The following is a 19,612-nucleotide window of genomic DNA, read 5'->3' as shown; positions in this document are numbered from 1 at the left end:
TCAATACAAATTGAAAATATCTCCCCAGTAAAAATAAATGCCGCCAACGGGAATTGAAACCGTGCCTTCTGATGTCCGGTCAGGTGCTCTGAAACCACTAAGCTATGTCGGCTTATTTCCAACCCGCCAAATAATTCAATATGTACTATTACCTCAATCAACAATTACTGCATATTATTTTTTTCCATCTGTAAAAAAACAACTTTATTTTTGTAGGAAAGGCTTTGTTAGTGCTAAATTTATCACTAGATGGCGTCGAGACATATTATATCTTCATTTGTTGGTGAAATAGTTTTTTTTTAATTCAATTCCCGTTGGCGGGATTTATTTTTACTCGGGAGATATTTTCAATTTGTATATATATTTAAGGCGACTAATTATTGCTTATAATTATTTATTATACTTTATGCTATGCATAAAACCTTGTCTTATAAACATTCGTTTATCATTAAAAAATAAAATCAAATAAATCAGGTTGACATCCAGTCTAAAGATGGCCTCATAAGCTAAAACCCGTAACAGTACAAGAATAAAATAAAAAGTGGATAAAAGTTTAAAATTTTAAATCGTTTTAATAAATCATTACAAACGGTCCCGCGGTCTTTGGATCAACTATACATGGCTAGATTCGTAGGCAAAAGTCAAAAATTCTGTACAAATATTTCTTAGGACGGTTTGTTTCACAGAATTTGAACAATTTATCAAATTTCAAAGTTAATAATCATGTTCTGTGAATGTCCTATTCGAGTTCTTTCACTATCCAAATACTGTGAAAACATCGGTCCATGATGACATAATAACAGAACTTTCACGGAACATGATTTTAGACTTTGAAATGAATTGTTCAAATTCTGTGAAACAACCCGTTCTTATTAATGTTTGAAAACAAAAACTGGCATTACAACTATCATAAGGAAATTCATTTTTTTAAATGCACTCTATTCTGCTTATCTATTTGGTTCAAAACCTTAGGGGATAGAATGTAAATTTACAACAACAAAAAACATGGTAGGTCTCTCCGAAGCTGGGAGCATCTGGCGAATTACGCATCTGTACTGTATGGCATTATTATAATTTGAAAGCGCGAATTAAAACATTTGAATCTTACCCCAAACTAATTTAAGGGTGGCTTTACCTACCCTCTAACTAAATAATAAACCTAGAATGCGTTACAAGCCTCTCCCTCTTGTTTCGTGCGTGTATTATATATTATAAGGTGGTTCGAAAGTCCTAATTATGTTGTCGTTTTTTTAACATTAAATTTTAAAATTTATTATATTTTACACCCAGTTGGACTTTCAGATTATAAGAACAATATGCACCTAACGAGCTATCGAAAATTATACAAAATATTCAAAGCATAACAGTAATGAGAAACTAAATAATATGTTAAACAATTTTAATTATCTGTGTACCGTTTCGAGTGTTAAACTTATAATTTTGATCAAAATACCAATGTAAAATTGTACCTATTAACTCCGACCTAAGTATTGTAAGTTCCTCTCGTCCTCCAATGAGTTTTGTAACTCATCGGGATTGCTCTAGCAAGAAATAAAAAATAATAAAAACATTTTAAAACATGTGGCGTAAAATAAAAACAATATTATAAGACAAATCACTAAAATCGCCTACGTCCTTATAATGTGTATGGGCCAGGCAAACAATAATAATATTTGAAGAAAGAATTAAAATTCTCAGATAGAGGACTTGTTTCCGACTAGACTTTCATTTTTTTTTTTTAAATTATTACTGGAATTATAGACAGCCCTGATTTAGTCAGTCTAATCACCATCAACTACTGGATGGAAAAATCTTTTTAATTGCAACTTCAATATCAGGACTGAGTCATTTAGATACTCGCTTGTACCAAGATTGCATTCAGTAGGCAATATTTTCGCAGAAATTGTAGATGTGTTCAACTGCACGGAAGATCAAGAAGGCTATAATAATATACCTCAATAATAATAATAATAATTAAGCCTAATACTATTCTTCTGTGTGGGTTCTATATAATTAAAAAAAAATACTTTTTATTACTGTTCTACTGAATTATCATGTAGGTACCTATTATCATATGTTTGTAAAAGTCCATATGGGCGTATAAATGATTGTATAGCGCAGTTTTTGTGAAAAATCACCTCAATGGAGCTGTACAAATATGTAATACAATTTCATAACCCGATGAACCCGGAAACCCCTGCTAAATCTCCAAACGCAGCAAATCAATGGGGTGACCTATGGCAGAGGTGTTGGTTATCAACAACAATCAAGTAATCACGGTTATAGCATATTTTAACAATCAAGTAATCACGGTCACAGCATATTTTAACAATCAAGTAATCACGGTTATAGCATATTATTTTAACAATCAAGTAATCACGGTCACAGCATATTTTAACAATCAAGTAATCACGGTTATAGCATATTTTAACAATCAAGTAATCACGGTCACGGCATATTTTAACAATCAAGTAATCACGGTTATAACATATTTTAACAATCAAGTAATCACGGTCACAGCATATTTTAACAATCAAGTAATCACGGTTATAGCATATTTTAACAATCAAGTAATCACGGTCGCAGCATATTTTAACAATCAAGTAATCACGGTCACAGCATATTTTAAGGCTAGCTTTAGACTTGTAAGTTTTTTCGTAAATTTGCGACTTCTAGCCAATGGGCATATTGGATTTTCAAAATGCAATATGCCCATTGGCTAGAAGTCGTAAATTTACGAAAAAACTTACAAGTCTAAAGCTAGCCTAACAATCAAGTAATCACGGTTATAGCATATTTTATCAATCAAGTAATCACGGTCACAGCATATTTTAAGAAATGTTTTTTTAACTCAACAAACAATAGTATGGTATTTTTCCTTATTTTATGACAGTTTAATGGATATTACAAAACTCTATCGCATGATGGAAATGATGAACCGAGCTGAAAGAAGTTGCACTTACATAGATATTGAGAAAAGGTAGGAATGCACCTGGTTCTTGAAGAGAAGATAAATCTTGTTGTTTTAACTCCACACAGGAGGCGCTGGGGGAAATAATTTCCATCATTACATATGTCATATTTGAGGTTGCTGTGTGGAGGGTCCATTTAAGTAAAGGAAGGAGAGGAAATTCAGGAAAGGAAAAATGTACGAGGGTTGGGTTGGAATCTGGGGGTCAGTGTGTTCAGGAGTGACCCCCCCCCACTGCGATGCAAGGTGTTGGGTCGAGAGTACAGCTGGATACTGGTGCGGTGGTGGAGAGGAGAGAGAGGAGAGATATGAGAGAGAGGAGAGAGAGGAGAGAGAGGAGAGAGAGGAGAGAGAGGAGAGAGAGGAGAGAGAGGAGAGAGAGAGAGAGAGAGGAGAGATAGGAGAGAGAGGATAGATAGGAGAGAGAGGAGAGAGAGAGAGGAGAGGGAGGAGAGAGAGGGGAGAGAGAGAGGAGGAGAGAGAGAGAGAGAGGGGGGAGAGAGAGGAGAGAGAACGAGTCGTAGAATTGACTCGTTCTCATCCGACAAATGTTAACCACTTGTTCGTAGGCCTCGTTTAACCTAAATAAAATATAACATAATAGTGTAATTTAATCATAGTTTTGAGTTATTTCACAAAATACTATATTTAAAAAAAAACTATCCAAGAATGATCATTATTATAACACGACGAGAATGGAAACCCCGAGATCGAAGAAAACTCGTAATGCGGTAGCTGTGTGTGCCCGGGGGCCTTTTCCTCTTTACAATATTATCGCAGACACTGTGTGTGTACCCACTTACTTACATTAGCACACCTACCACCTACTACCTATTACAAACACCACTCTCATTAGCCCCGGGGCGACGCCGTTAATAGGTACCGCACTGTATAGCTGTAAACTGCATTGTAATACATACTGCCTATTTTGAATTACCTGTCTTTATTTTGTACCAGAGACAGATAGATAGATATTCACGCTTTTGCATTATGTAGTCAATCAATAATTATTAAAATTATCAGTAGGTACCGTAATATGGGGTTGACTTTTGAATTGGGGGCGATTATGATCATACCGGATTATTTGCATAATTCTCGCTACAGCTCAGAAATTACTGATTTTTATGGATACGGATACAATTAGGCTTCGAAAATAAGTATCGAATTGGTTAGGTTTTTATTTTTCTAGTTGTATTCAAACATATTGTTGGTTCAATTGTGAAGCCGTTTTTTTTAAGAGTTTTTCAGGCAGAGAGAAATTTAAACACATTTTAAAAATTCTCTAACGATTATAATAATTTCGTGTCATTTATATTCTAAATAATATTGATATCGAAACTACTTGTGTGGTTCAGGTGTTTAACTCTGTCAGTGTAGAGCTAGACAAATATACATATTATAGTAGTATAAAAGTCCATGTATTAGTTTCATCTCACCGACATCCCAGCTCCCATCTAGAAAGCACGTATCGTAATCTCTGTACATGGTTAGCAATAAACTAAGTAATCTAATCTCGGAGTATCATTTGATGAATAATCCCAACACATTATAATAATAGTGTCACAGCCAATACAACATTTTCATAACATCATTTACGCTGACGATACAGTCCTACTACTAAAAGCAAACACCTGGTCAGAACTAAATATCATGGCAAATACAGATATCAATGAACTAAAATTATGGTTTGATGAAAACCTGTTGACTTTAAACTCTAAAAAAACTTATTATTTACCATTTTTCATTAAAAAACAAGAAACACCTAAAGAAATAAACATAATTATCCACTCTGTGAAAAATACAGAAAACCACAAATGCAATATGTTATGCACAAACATAGAAAGCAAGACCGATATTAAGTACCTAGGCATAACAATAGACCAGCGTTTAAAATGGTCCCCACATATAAATATTCTGAACAACAGAATAAGGAAACTAACATATATATTTAGATGTTTAAGAGATATTTTAAACGAAAAATTACTTAGAACCACATACTTCGCTTTCTGTCAATCAATTATACAATACGGCATTATAGGCTGGGGCGGTACATATAAAAATCAAACTCAAACAATTTACATATCACAAAAACTAATAATAAAAACCATATTAAAAAAACCCTATTCATATTCGTCCGAACTTTTATTCAAACAATTTAAGGTCAGAAAATTAAGTGCATTATACTTCTACCATGCAACATTACAAATTTATAAAAACTATATTCAAAATAAAATTGCACCCTTTAAAAATAACAGAAATCTTAGACAAACGTCAATACTTCCTACTCCTAAATGTAAAAAAACAATAGGACAGTTCAACCATGAATATCTCGGAGTTAAATTTTTTAACTCATTACCAGAAAAAATTAGAAACATGAATGCAAATATAAACGAATTCAAAAGCCACCTTAAAAAGTATTCCGAACAGTTGAACTGAATCGTACCAAATATAAACAAATATAACAACACCCCCATACACACAAGCCCTGCTTATTTATGGGGGTACATCGAATACCTACTTATATTATGTAATTAATAACCTACTATATTGTGTAATTATATTATGTAATTGTTATATTATGTAATTCGTGTATCTTTTTTTACTAATAAAAAAAACTAAAAAAAAAAAAAAAAAAAAAAAAAAAAATAACAACTTGAATATTTGATCTCGCATTTCTTTGGGATTGGCGTAACATTGTAATAAGCTTATAAAAACGGAACATCAAAGTCTTCAGTCGCCCCACTCCGAAAAGTTACGTTGATCACTAAGTAATGTTTGACTCCCAAACACATATGTTATTACGACAGTAGTTATAGGCCTAAGTCGTAAGTCACTAGCTTTAGTCAGTAGTTATGGGCCTTAGTCGTAAGTCACTAGACTAAGCCTTAGATGTAAGTCACTAGTTATTATGAATTCTAGTTGTCCAGCTGTATTTATTATCTATATAAATAAAAATAAAAATGTAAATGTTTGTTTGTTCAAAATCTTAAATCTTCGAAAGTTTTTCACCGGTTGCTTTGAAATTTTGACACAACTTTGTATTCGAATATACGTGTGTTTTCATATATCTATATTATATACTTAAGTCACCTGTGACAGGTAAAAAAGTTTTTTTTAAACAGCGCCTTTTGTTGAACGTAGAAGAAAAACGCGCTATTGTTTCTCCTATTTATTAAATTTTTTTATAAAATTTCTTCTATTTAATAAATATATATGTACAGAGCCCTTGAGGTGATTTTTCACGAAAACGGCGCTATATAAATTAGCCAAACATCATTATAAAATTTGTTTTAAATATATTTATATATGCAATAAAAATTACATCAAATTTTCCGACACAAATGTTTTTATACAAAAGTTATTTAGTTTAAAAGTTAAAAATTGATAAGTCATCCCACTTTACGGTACATAATATTTTCTTAGTGCCATTTTGCGAAAAAGTATTGCTTCGGATATTACGATCTGTGGCGATATAAAAAACGCAATAGCCGTTGAACAGTAGATACATGAAAATTAAGTGATTGCTAAAATAGTTCCTAAAATTAAACTTTTATTATTTGTCTAGGGAATAGATTACGGAGCCAGCGGAATAATTGTTTGGTAATGGGACTGAAGAAGTTCAGCGCCCTTGAGGTGATTTTGAACAAAAACGGCGCTATACAAATCATCCAAATATTATTATTATTATAAGAGTGAGGTTGAGGTGAGATAATACGGTAAATCATTAGATGGCGAGTTTAAATGTATTTATGCACACCGATAGTGGTTAAAATTGGTTCAAAATAGTTTGGAACACCCGCCCTCACTCCCCTCTTACCCCGCAGTGGTCTTACGATACCCACTACACGAGCAAGCATCTTTAAAATGTTTCTAAGATACCTGGCTATTCAAATCTAGCCACTGAACATAGATGAAGTCATTTCAAGAAACGTTTCGATTCGGAATAATGCACGGAGAAAAATGAGTTTTGCTAATTAAAATTATTTGTAATCCGGTTAAAAACGGGATTGCAGACCCTTAATGAGTGAATTGATAGGTGTTCCAATAAACTTTTAGTTAAAGAGGAATGTATTATCACGATGACGGAACGAATGTATTATCACGATGCGGGAACAAATGTATTATCACGATGTCGGAACGAATGTATTATCACGATGTCGAAACGAATGTATTATCACGATGTCAAAACGAATGTATTATCACGATGTCGGAAAACGTATTCATAAAAATCCGAATATTTTTGCATGTCATCATTAATTATTATCTTTGCAAATGCAGGTGCATGATATATTATGACCATACTATCGGGAAACTGCCTGCAATCCCGTTTTTAACCGGATTACCAATAATTTGAAGAGATTCTTAATAAATTGGCAAAACCCATTTTTCTCCTTGTACTCCTCTCAGCAGAAAGATACAAAAGATAATATTGTCGCAATTATGAATTTTCTTTTGAAACACGAATTAATTTTTTAACCTTTAGTTACGACTCCTAAGGCCCAGTTGTTACTCAGAAATTCAAATTTAACAATGACGACTCAGCGCCGTTTTTAACATTTGAAAGAACCCCGTTAAAAGCCGATTCTCGGCGCGTTTCAGCTTTCTATTAAATTGTAATAAGCTGATAAGCTTAACAATATGATAGTTACCTTCTGCTCATCACATTTTGTCCAAAAGCTTAAACGGACTTAACGGTAAAAGAATTTGAACAATTTATCAAGTTTCTGTGAAATTTCTATTCAAGTTCTGTTATTATTTCATCATGTGCCGGTTGTTTCGCTGTACTTGGATAATAACAGAATTTGAGTAGGACTTTCGCTAATTGTTAAAATTCTGTGAAACAACCTGTCCTTAGAATCAGCATTTAACGGGAACATTTCGACTGTTAAAAAGGCAAAAATGGCGCTGACTGGCAATTTGTTGACTTTGAATTTCTGCTAAACAACTCGGCCTAATGTCAGATAGCCGCACATTTTAACGTACTTACCGAACGCACTGTAATATTTAAAAAAAATCGACAACATACACACGACGCAATAATGATTACTAGTGTTATTCATAGTTCACCCCCTTTGATTTAGGATTTCGCCGCTGTGGGGATGGTGATAAAAGAATTTTCAAGGAGGCGGTTTACAGTAAAGTTGCGCGTATATGTTATCCTTCCTGATAAAGTTTTGATAATTCGTAATAACACGCGTTGGTCTTAATAATACATCGTCAATGACCTACAAACCCGTTTTTAACCGGAATGCGAATAATTTGAAGAGATTTTTTAATAAATTAGCAAAATATTTGATCAGGAAATTTAGTCCGTGCACAAAAACCCCTTCCGTTTACATTTTAAATACAAAGTAGTTTATTCCCAGTCGTCCTCGCTAGCGCACTAGGTATTCCTGGACTGGCTCTGACTGACTACTCTAGGGGTGTTACATCATCATTTCCTCGTCTTCATCTTTGTTGACTGTAACTTGTGTTGATGTTACTTTACAATTTTAAAGATTTCCTCATCTTCGTGTTTAATTACCCATATTTTGACTGTCGTTTGTAAACTTTTTTATCTCCATGGTGTATAATTTAATTTGGAAGGGCATTAATTATATAGTTATTTAGCATGGAAATTATATTTTTTCTGGGCAAAAGATGTATTTAATTTTGGGACGTTGGTAGTTTTGAGGTTTTCGTCCTTGTAGCGTATGTGTGTTGGTCAGTATGGTGCTCATTGTTTCCTTTAACTTCGGTTGAGTAAAACTGTTTTATAATATTGAAAATATTAAAGTTTTAAACTGTATTATGGGTGCTTTCAGGATTGTTTTTATTATTACTTTTGTGTTTTAACTCGCTACTTCACGTGGGTGGTGGGTGTTTGAGGCAGATCCCCATCTAATAATCCAGGTACATACAATGTTCAGAGCTACAAGCATTTTTGTCAGTTTGATTAAATAGCTACAATTCTTGCGTGTTCAGGGTACAAAGGTGGTAAAATTCCGTATAATTTATTTCCTTTCTAATGCGAATCTTAAAAAATGTACCGTTAATCAAAGATGGAATTTGATTTAACAGCCATAAATATTTAAAGTGAGCTGAATGCTGAATACTAATAATTTCATCGGTTTTAGAGTAGTAGCTACAGCGTAGGATAAAATCATTTGGCAAGAAAATCTGGACCACGATAGAGTTCTTTATTAACGTCATTTTTAGGTGCTTTTACAAAAGAGTAGTAAAAATTATACATTATTTAATATGCATAACTAAACTGCCTCAGTAACAGTTTTTTGTATTTTTTTAAATTTATTAAATTTAATATAATTACATTTAATACAATATAAGATATGGGTAATCAGCTTGTTTGTAGGTTCTACCATGTAATGTTATAACATAATACACATTAGCTTAAGTTTAAATATTAATACCAAATATAATGTTTAGGATAGATAAACGTTTTGTTCATTTATTAACCACTTTTTTGTCAGATTTCGTTAAATTTGTTATAAATCACAGGTATCAAATAGTCAAGTGTTCTGCTACCATACGTATTTGATATTAGTGGAATTTTTAGGCCTTTTTTTTCAGTAAATCTTGTTTTGTGACTATGCACCAATGGCTTTTTGTACGCATTTTCTCCCGCATTATCCATAATTATAATAAACCAGAGAAGCCCTTTAATTGGGAGTAGGCCCTCAGAGCCATACAGTAATTTTAAGTTGTTTCATGACTTAAATAATAAATTGTGATAAATTAAAGTTATCCACTGACTCGGTATAATTATATCCCTCTATAAGTATTCTGGGCAATGATGAAAACATATTATGGTAGTTAGTCCCAAAATTTCAGCACTGAAATAAATCCTGACTTCTAGTATTACGTAGTGGAATCCGAAGCTTATCAATGCCTTCAATGTTGGACTATTAAATGCATTATTTAGAATTTTATATATAAGAAATGTTACTCTCTCAATGAAAATTCTTTTTCCGACTTTCTTTAGGCATTTAGGTACCATAATATTGAGAAAAAAAACACTCAAAGATAAGTCCAACATAAACACGACGCTTTCACATTTGTAAATAGAATCTTTACCGAACCAATAAAACGGCCACCGTCTAGAAACGGAAACGGGCGTACAAACAAATTTACAGAAAGACGAAATGCAAAACAGTCGAGTGTAGACAGGAAAAATATTGCGTAGGTAGGTACATCTTATATCTATATCTAACACATAATAAATACAGTTTTGGAAAGATATAAAGGTATCAAATAAAATTAAAAAAACGACAATTTCTGGCATGTATGATTTGAGATTTTCACGGCCAAAGTATTATAGTGATTTGTTTTTGGGGTATTATGTCGTGTTTCGCTACCTCCTTCTTTAGCCAACGTTTCGGACAGCATTGCAGTGTCCATCTCAAGTCTATTACATACCCGCCCTGATGATGGACACTGCAATGCTGTCCGAAACGTTGGCTAAAGAAGGAGGTAGCGCAACACGGCATAATACCCCAAAAAAACAAATCACTATAAATTTCTGACATGTTCGTTATCCTGAGGAATAACGCGTGCGCGTAGTTAATGGTCTCCGAGATATTTCTACAAAACAACGCATGTTGACGGGTATAATTAAAGTTTAGAGTATAGCAGAGATATTTGCTAGAGAAATTGGCTAGATGCAATAGAAGTACAATAATCTAGCTAGGAATGGATTACTATTACTAAAAATACTCATTCCGATTGTGGATCTGTCTGTGAGAGATTCTCTGGTTCAATGAACTTGGAATTGTCTATTTAAGCGCAATTTTCAAAATTGGAACTGTTATATATCTCCCTTTAAGGCATAGACTGAGACGGGTAACCTGATAATTCACACACCTTTGAAAAGTGATAGAAAGTCATGAAAAGTTGTGAAACAAAAACTGAGTTAAATAGGTTACGTCTGTAGGTCAGTTTTTTCATCGCTTCTAATGACATATCACTTTTAAAAGCTGTGTTGAATTGTCATTGTGTTGAGTTATCATGGAACCATTTGATGCCTAAAATTATGTAATACAAAAACAATATTGGGTGACCAAAATGTGTCTCTTAAAAGAAATGCGTTTTTATACGGACAAAACTATTTATTTATATACATATTGCTTGTGTATGGACGCAAACAAATAATTACTTTTCATATTTTAATGCATAACTTGCAAGAAGTGTATTTCAATAAAATAATTGAATTGACGTCGCATATAACGTACGTTACGTTTACCCTTAATATTTTGAAGCATAACTTGCAAAAAGTGTTTTTATCTAAAATAATTAATCTATGAACAATGAACGACTAGTTTATGAATATTTTTTTACCCTTTAAATACTTGACGCAATTCAATAACAGTTCTGCGCAGGCACAGTTATATAATCCGAAACGGGGCGCGCCATCGCTCTACGAAGTGACGGATTGTTTTTTTCGCCACTTGATGAATTCAGGGTCCCCGGTTCGTGTCCCCGAATTCACATCCAGCATTATAATGAGCCATCGAGTCGACATGCAATAGGGAGAACGACGCGATTAACTCACTGCATTGTTCAACGTTGATTTCATCTCGATGGGGTGGACCGAACATGGGAACGGTTTATCCAAAATTCGTGCAGTATAATATGACAGATCACTCTGTAGTCTGCAACAATATTTTCAGCGTGGCACCATCGACCATCACCAGCGCCACTGTATGTACAGTGTAAAGGCAAGGAACTATGTCGCCACTCGGTTGGCCAGCGTTCTAAAACGGGTTAAGGAAGGGATTTATTAATCCGTTCTCATGAAGCCAACATCAACTATGAATGGGTGTTCCACTCGTGTCCGTCAAGTTTCACACACTTGCACTGGTGCATCGGGAGTCAATGCTGTTACCTCCTTAGAGCAGGCTCCATTAAATACCTACAGAACAGACACACCAATAGAAATATAAACAAACGACACTACAATGTACCTAAACTTATTACTACATCAGCACAAAGACAATTCATCACCTAGCTCCCAAAACCTTCAACCTTCTCCATGATAAAAAGAAACTCCACTCCATACTTTCAAAACACAATTAACTCTATGGATCCTAACATCTGTAATACATTTCAATTACAAAACCTATCTATCACCTAATCTTCCTCCACACATCTCTCACGTTTCTCAATTGACTTAATTAATATAAAAAAATAATAGTTATCAATGTTTAATTAATTACTGAATGATTACTTATCACATAAAATATTAACCGAATCGGAATTGTATAATTTACTAACCATTATGTGTATTATTAAAATCTGCAATCTGTAAACTTCACCCGCCATAACACATGGGCATCCCCTACCATCCACCTAGCATGGCGGTTGAAATAGCATCTATCTTCCAATGTAAATTTTATTCAAAATAAAAAATAATAATAATATTCCCAAAATACCTGAAGAGTTAATAATTTGACAAAAAAAACATACCGAAACATGATCGAAATTGCTTTACAGCAGTAGACCAATGACAAATAAATGTAAAAGTAATTTATCTAACTATCACGCAATTTCTCTGCAGCGGTAGGCAGAAAGGTAGGCACAGACTCAATCTTGGCAAAAACTCTGTTTTCTTTTATTCCGACTCTCGACATGACCCGACTCAAGCATTTGATTTACATTGAACGTGTAATAATACTGTGCATATCCGTTCCGTGTGTCTTAGAGCCCCTAATTCAGATGGGAGCAAAAAGATTTGTTGCCCATAAATTGAAATAAAATTTGAACGATGGCTGTCATTATTTACAAACTAGGGATAACTTCAGTCTAACGAATTTTTTGTAGGCACCTAGGCACCTTTGCTAGGCAAAAACCAAATACTAAAATATTTAATTATTTTTTATTTATTTTAATTTTATTTATTTATAAATTATTTATTGGGATTTTAAAAAACGATTATAAATTCAATTGAAAACAACAAATAAAAAAGATTTTACAATAAAAAAGTATGAAAAACAATATACTTGTTGAGATTATCACATTATCTTTGAAGAACCCCCAAAATTGAGTAAAATAAAAAATACAAAAAAATTAAAAAGATTTTGTGAATACATGGCCCCGTCAAAGATAGTTTAAAAGGGAAATATGTAAATATAAACGTTAGAGGGAGCGCGCTAATATTAAAAAACTTTCATAATTATAGGAAAATGGTGAAATTATTTAATAAAATACGACTCGTTTGAAATGGACCAAAAATTATCTGGACAAATTCTTTAGTAGCATTTAAATAAACATTGTGAATTTTTTCATTCCTATAACATATTTCGGAGCTTACTTTGCCACTTTTTCTATAGAGGGAATTTCATATAATTACCGTTTCGACATAACAAATGTATAGATATTACCTTAAAAATAATTTATATTTTTTTGGAACTCAAAAACTTGAAGAGTTAAGGCAAAGCTTAATGCCAAATCACTATTTTGATTGATCTTTATAACTAATTGGTGAACATTATGAATACCAAAATATATGATTTAGATAAATTGAAGGTTCTACTATCGCTTCGCTTGAATAGAATACAAATAAAATAATAAATTACTTAATAAAAAATATAAATGTAAACTACTAAAAAAAATATTTTTTCAATGTATGAAGGCATAAAGGAAACAACTTTTAAAAATACATTATTTTAGCTAAGATCATCTGTGACAGTTTCACTTGATTAACTTATTTGCTTTCTTATAAAATTATTTATAAAATAAATAAAAACCAGTTTTTTGCTTGAAATCGAACGCTTCTAGATTCCGTTTGTCAAGCGATTTTAATGCCTATCATCTACAATATAAGGTATACCAAAAATATACACTTTTTTCGCTTGTAGCTTCCTCTTAATGAGAATTTTTTTATAAATCGGTAGAAATTGGGTATGCGAGGGCATAAGCATAAGGTAGCCGACACATTACGCTATACACATCATGGCTTGACCCATTTCAGCATATCGCTCGCCGTACATTACAAATGGGAATGTACGGCGAGCGATATGTTGAAGCAATGAAAATATAGCGTGGTGTGTCACAGACATAAATTAAGATTACTCGTTATTTTTTACATTATCTAAAAATTGTTGAACTAATGTGGCTATGAATGTATCAAAATTTAAATCGAAAATATCAGCGACACATATTAGTTAATTGCCCAGTCTTATGTTTTCTCTCCATGACTGAATTGAATACTAACTGCATATGCGTACTGCTATCAGATGCGGTGCAAAAGGGAAGAAGAAAATTACTTCTATTCTTCAATTTTGAATGAGAATAATTACATGGTCCAATTACGATGACTTATTATTTAATACATTATAAACTTAATATGAATAGTCCTTCAGGAAGTGAAGTGTTATATTATTGTTGTTTATTGTTTAGTAATATTAATAATTCTCTAAGGACGGTAAAAATGTAGGTACTTACTATTTTACTACCTACTCATAAAATCAACAAAACAATAGTGTTACAGGTATTGATAACTCGAGCTATTAGCTGACGAGTACCCGGGGTTGCTCGAGGTTGCCAATGATTTGTAGTTAAGTTTTGAGGTTCTGAATTCTAGGATAAATATGGACATTCTCTACATTCTATAAATATAATATAAACCTTCAGGAAGAAATTTTCTAAATGAAAATGAACACCGTAACAAATCCGTTACGTAGTTTAGAAGAACTAAGTAAAGGTAAAACATTTGTCCGCTCAACAGCTGTTGATTGAGAGTTTAGATTAAATATATTTAAATCGGTGGCAGTAGTAACGCCACATGACAGAGACAACATGTCGGCCATACGGAATACAATAAAATAATAGAATAGAATAAAACACCCATAAAATTATTTATTATTGCTAAAGGATTATAATATTATGATTTACGCCTGTTACTGTTTTATTTGCTCCGAACGTTTCGAATTTGACGTCGTTGTGGCCTGATCTCAAATTTCATGTCATTTCACCATTATGATTGTTATAACTCGGAATCGTAGCTGCGAAAGAAAACAAATCGGTAATAAAATAACATCAAAAGAATATTTCGAAACATCAATTGATTATGAAAATGTTTCGAATATGACCATCACTATTTTCTACGTAGAAAGATGGCACATCATCAAGTAGGTAGTTGGGTTAGGTTTGGTGACACATTATTTTGTCTACACTACACGCATCAGTTCTCAGATGACACACGAGTACAATTTGACTCGCTACATAATTATGCAGAAGTTTATCAAATGAACGCTCCCATGGGTACTATTTATCTACAAAACAAGATAAAACATATTACAAGATATGTATGATCTATTTCAAAAGACGCCTAGTTCTCTATCCTATTTATTTAATAAATTAACAAGGCCGTAAGATGTTTCATTGCACTCATTAGTGTAGTCATTAGTCATTGTCATTACATATTTATAATAATAATATTTTTATTGTTACTGTCGAAAACAAGTCTTTAAAAACAATATTATGTATTACGAGCAAAGAAACTAAATTGCTCCGACAGCACTCTTTTCGAAATCGGTCTGTGTCTGTAATCAGTTAGGTTTCTGGAAAGTTTTTCCATGCTGCCAGTTATCTTTCAGAAATAACTGTCGAACGAAACTATTGATCATCAACCTATTCGTGTGTTTGATTATTTAAACATTCTGGGTATTTTTTAGATAAGACTTGGGTCGTATATCATCGAATCATTCGAATCTATATGTATGTAATAATCAAATAAGCAAAGAAAAAAAAGCACCTGAAATAGTCATCCAAATATAAAGCGAAAATTCAATTCAGAATTAGCAAAAATCACAAGCAGAAAATCTGTAAACGGTCAGTTTTTGTAATAAAATTGCACAGCTTATTATGCCTGGAACTACTAGGTCAACGCAACCAATTTCAGTTTGTAACGAAATTTCCGTAGTGAGCTATATTTATCATTGAAATATCCATTTTTGGTATTATAATCTTAGTTATAAAAAGTGTATTTTTACATTTTCCCTTAATTTTAACCGTAACATTCAATTTTCACAACTCTATCTTCTGTATTAGCCTCAGTTATTAACTCTCAATTATTATTCAATAGAAACCAGGAAACGTGTTCTAATAATAGAAGCAAAACGCAGATCTCCGCACGAAACCGTTCAGAGAAATCTAGTCACCCTTTTTACACGGAATCGGCTCCGCCAGACAAACCGGTAAAAATAAGGCATGAAAATCAATGAAATGTATCAACTACCGATGTAAAATAGACCTAAAAGTGTGTCCCCCAACGGCCGAGACGAGGCGACACAAGCAGTACAGACGCAAATTGACGAAACCGATTTCAACATTATTTCAAATGGCCGCGCGTCGTGGATAATACACCTGAATAATATTATTATATACGCACATATTATAATAACATGATGGACGCTTCTAGAAAGATTACCGCGTTTCGTGTGAAAGTCAGAAACAATGCCCGTATAGTAGGAGGCGGAATATTATAATGTACGTACAAAGCTAGAATAATGCCTCTTCCATAATATTATTTACGTGGCTGCGCGGGAATCGTGAAAGTTCGCGTGCCATTCGCACAAAATCCATTTTACTAATTTGAATTTAGAACTGATAGTTGGATCACAATATCAAAGATATTTATTAATTAATATTGATTAGGGTAGGTACCTAATACCTACCGAACCATTAATAAATCGATGATTTGTTTCACGAGAGAATAATTTAATATTTAAAACCAAAATGGGTAGGTACCTAATTCAAGCGTAATAAAATAAACAGTACGATCCCAAGAACTTGGTGAGTTACCTATTTTGCTTTAGATTTTCGTCGACAAAACTTCATATTTAAGCACACGAAATGCATTTATTTATATGTAGTTGATTTATGTTGAACTTTGGATGATACATATAAAATCCCGTCAACTTTTAATCTGTGGAGACAACGAGAAGTAATATAAGAAATTATTCATTACAAAATAATACTAAAATTAGAATTTAATTTGCATAACGATAGGAAAGTTAAAAGTTAAGTTATTATGTCCAGGGCAAGTAACCTATCCCGTCACCTTTAGTGGGGTAATAATTGTAAAATGTACACGAAAATCAAATGGAATAAAATGTCAATCAACAATAAATTGTGGTATGTGTGAGAATAAAGCTAGTAGGAGGGGGGTAAAATAGAGAAGAGGAAGTTTTTCATGATCACCAAACATGGCTTAAACCATTCCATGCAAGATTCTGAATGATGGTCCACCACAGGGCGAAACCGAGTATCTACAACCCTAAAAAAACTTCTTGCCAAACTTAACAATACTATTATAAAGCGATTTATCGAACTTATAACAGCAGCTGCTAACATTCGTTATTTATAAGTAGGCCATATTCAAAACAATGTATTTTTTTTAAAAATTACATATTATAACATAAGGCACTTCAAAAAAGTGGTACATCGCATGATTCGATTAATGGGGTCAGAAAACTGATGAATGTAGTAAAAAAATACATACATCCAGAGAGGATATACTCTCAGTATCGCCCTGGTTAAGGACCAACATTACTTTAGTCTTGTTTATTGACCAGATCTGAATACCCAGGCACTTCTCAACCTTCCCCTATCCCCCAACATCGCATGTTTCAATCAATGGGGTCACAAAATTGACGAATAAGGAAAAAAATGTTAAAATATTATAGATTTGCGATTGGCTGTTTCTCAATTTGTGTGTGCGTGCTTTGATGGAATCATGACGACATTTGATTGTACATAATAACTATCATAGTAGTCATTTATTGAATAACTAGATTGGCAATAGTCGCAAGAGATCGCTATGCATTATTTTATTACGTGTATTGTTTTATTCGGTCGCCTTGTCGGCACTGGTCGAGACAAAGAAATATCAGCCTGATAAGCGATCGATCTAGCAGGCGGCTAAATTTAGGCACACGGCGCAAAGGTGTTCGAATGGACCACTAACAACATTCAGAAACCAATACATTATATTATTCTTATTATTAATAAATTGCGGCTGGGCACCGCGGCAATCAAACAAGATGATGCATCATTTATAATTATTATAAGGCCAACTGAACGCCATTTTTAATATAAAGCAATGGACGTGCACTGTTTTGATTGACAAGTTTTTGTTTATATTACAAATAATAACAATTAATGACACCTCATTATGAGTGGCGTTACATTATCGCTTATTAATATTATTATACAATTACATTTATATAAGCATGCGGAAGTGTTTTACTGTAATTATTATAAGTATAAGTTAGTAAGTGCGGAGGATATAATGCCATATTTAGGTGACATTGCTTTAGAGCTTCTTCAACGTGCATTCGTTCCGGCTTGCGAGGTTACCCATATTTACGCTGTTATATCATTATACAAATAGTGAAAGTAGCTTGGATGCAAGTTGTGTTGAATAATTTCAATAACTTACCGGTTTTGTTTTGAAATATCCCTTTCTTTGAGGTGCTAATGGCGATTAGCCGATAATCGGACACAGCGAAGGATGGTGATGATCTTCCAGCGAAGTCTCCAGAACTATTTAGTTGTTTTGTTTATTTTCTTTAGCGGTAGATCGCCGCAATTGGCGTCGAAGATTCACCACAATTTAATAAATTGCACAACACGAATCCGAAGTCGGAAAACAAAGCATTCGGCCGGGCGACGGTCACACAAGACGAGACGAATCAGATGTGGACACTATTAGCATTAAATCACTCAAATCTGCCGAGGGCACTGACACTATGCTTATTATCGTGCCAAATCACTCGGAAATCGCCAATCCGCTGGTAATTTGGTTATGTTTTAACTGAAGGAAGGAAACGATTGCATTTCGACGAAGGAAAGATCCCGACGCGACATGGAACCGGACAACATGCCCGACCGTATTTCACTTCACACAGATACACGGCACATAAAAGAGACACATCGAAAAAACAATAAATTATGTCAACAATTCGTTTGAGCCACACGTGATGAAAATCGAGTATTTTAACGAGATTTAATGAGATTAAGGGCCGGCGGTAAATATGGGAGGGTTTAATATAAATAAATGGCGTTATTTGTCGCGATTACAGACCAAATAGTCGAATTCGGGTGTCACTGGGAGGAAAGACAAGCGGTCGGAGGCTTGTTGCAAGATGGCTCCTATGTACTATGGCGAGTATAATAATGTGAGAGAGCTAGTGATGTGTGGCGGCCGTCGAGCGAAAGGCGGCGGAACGGACTTTGAATGGTGACGTCACATATCAAAATAATCGAGTTTCGATACGGGTCATTTTTAGTTTCTCATCAATAGTAGTACTTGATTTATGGCAATGAAAACCTTTTGTTTCTCGGTTACTGTTATGAGCTATAAAAAAATGTAACAATGTAATTTTGGAAGATTAGCAAAAATATTTTGAGTGACGAATTTTGGGATAGAACAATTAACAATTTTGTTTGAAAATTCAAATGATATTACGTCTACCTTTTTGCTCCCAAATTGTTTTTTCTGAAGAGTAATGCTTGTGTAGTTATTAATTATCTTCTGGAATCAATTCACTTTAATATATGACGATATAATATGTTTAGTTTTAGAAAGCAAGAATACGTATAATTATTTCGAAATGTTTGGGATGCATAGGGATACTTATC

At 33.4% G+C, this 19,612-nt stretch overlaps 1 protein-coding gene across 15 annotated transcripts in view; it reads right to left on the bottom strand.

Moving 5' to 3' along the window:
• Positions 1–19,114, bottom strand: part of tou (bromodomain adjacent to zinc finger domain 2B toutatis) — a 143,192-nt gene extending 124,078 nt beyond the window's left edge. For all 15 annotated transcript variants that reach the window (XM_089647984.1, XM_089647985.1, XM_089647989.1 and 12 more), the window contains exon 1: positions 18,411–19,114. The gene's annotated coding sequence lies outside the window, so the exon portion shown is untranslated. The remainder of the gene's footprint in view (positions 1–18,410) is intronic.
• Between the last annotated feature and the right edge of the window lie 498 nt (positions 19,115–19,612).

The sequence above is a fragment of the Hesperophylax consimilis genome, chromosome 27, assembly GCF_061612785.1.
Source record: "Hesperophylax consimilis isolate HC1 chromosome 27, BYU_Hcon_1.0, whole genome shotgun sequence".
Classification (NCBI taxonomy): domain Eukaryota; kingdom Metazoa; phylum Arthropoda; class Insecta; order Trichoptera; family Limnephilidae; genus Hesperophylax; species Hesperophylax consimilis.
Note: the sequence above shows the minus strand (reverse complement) of the source record. Positions and strands in the feature narration are given on the sequence as shown.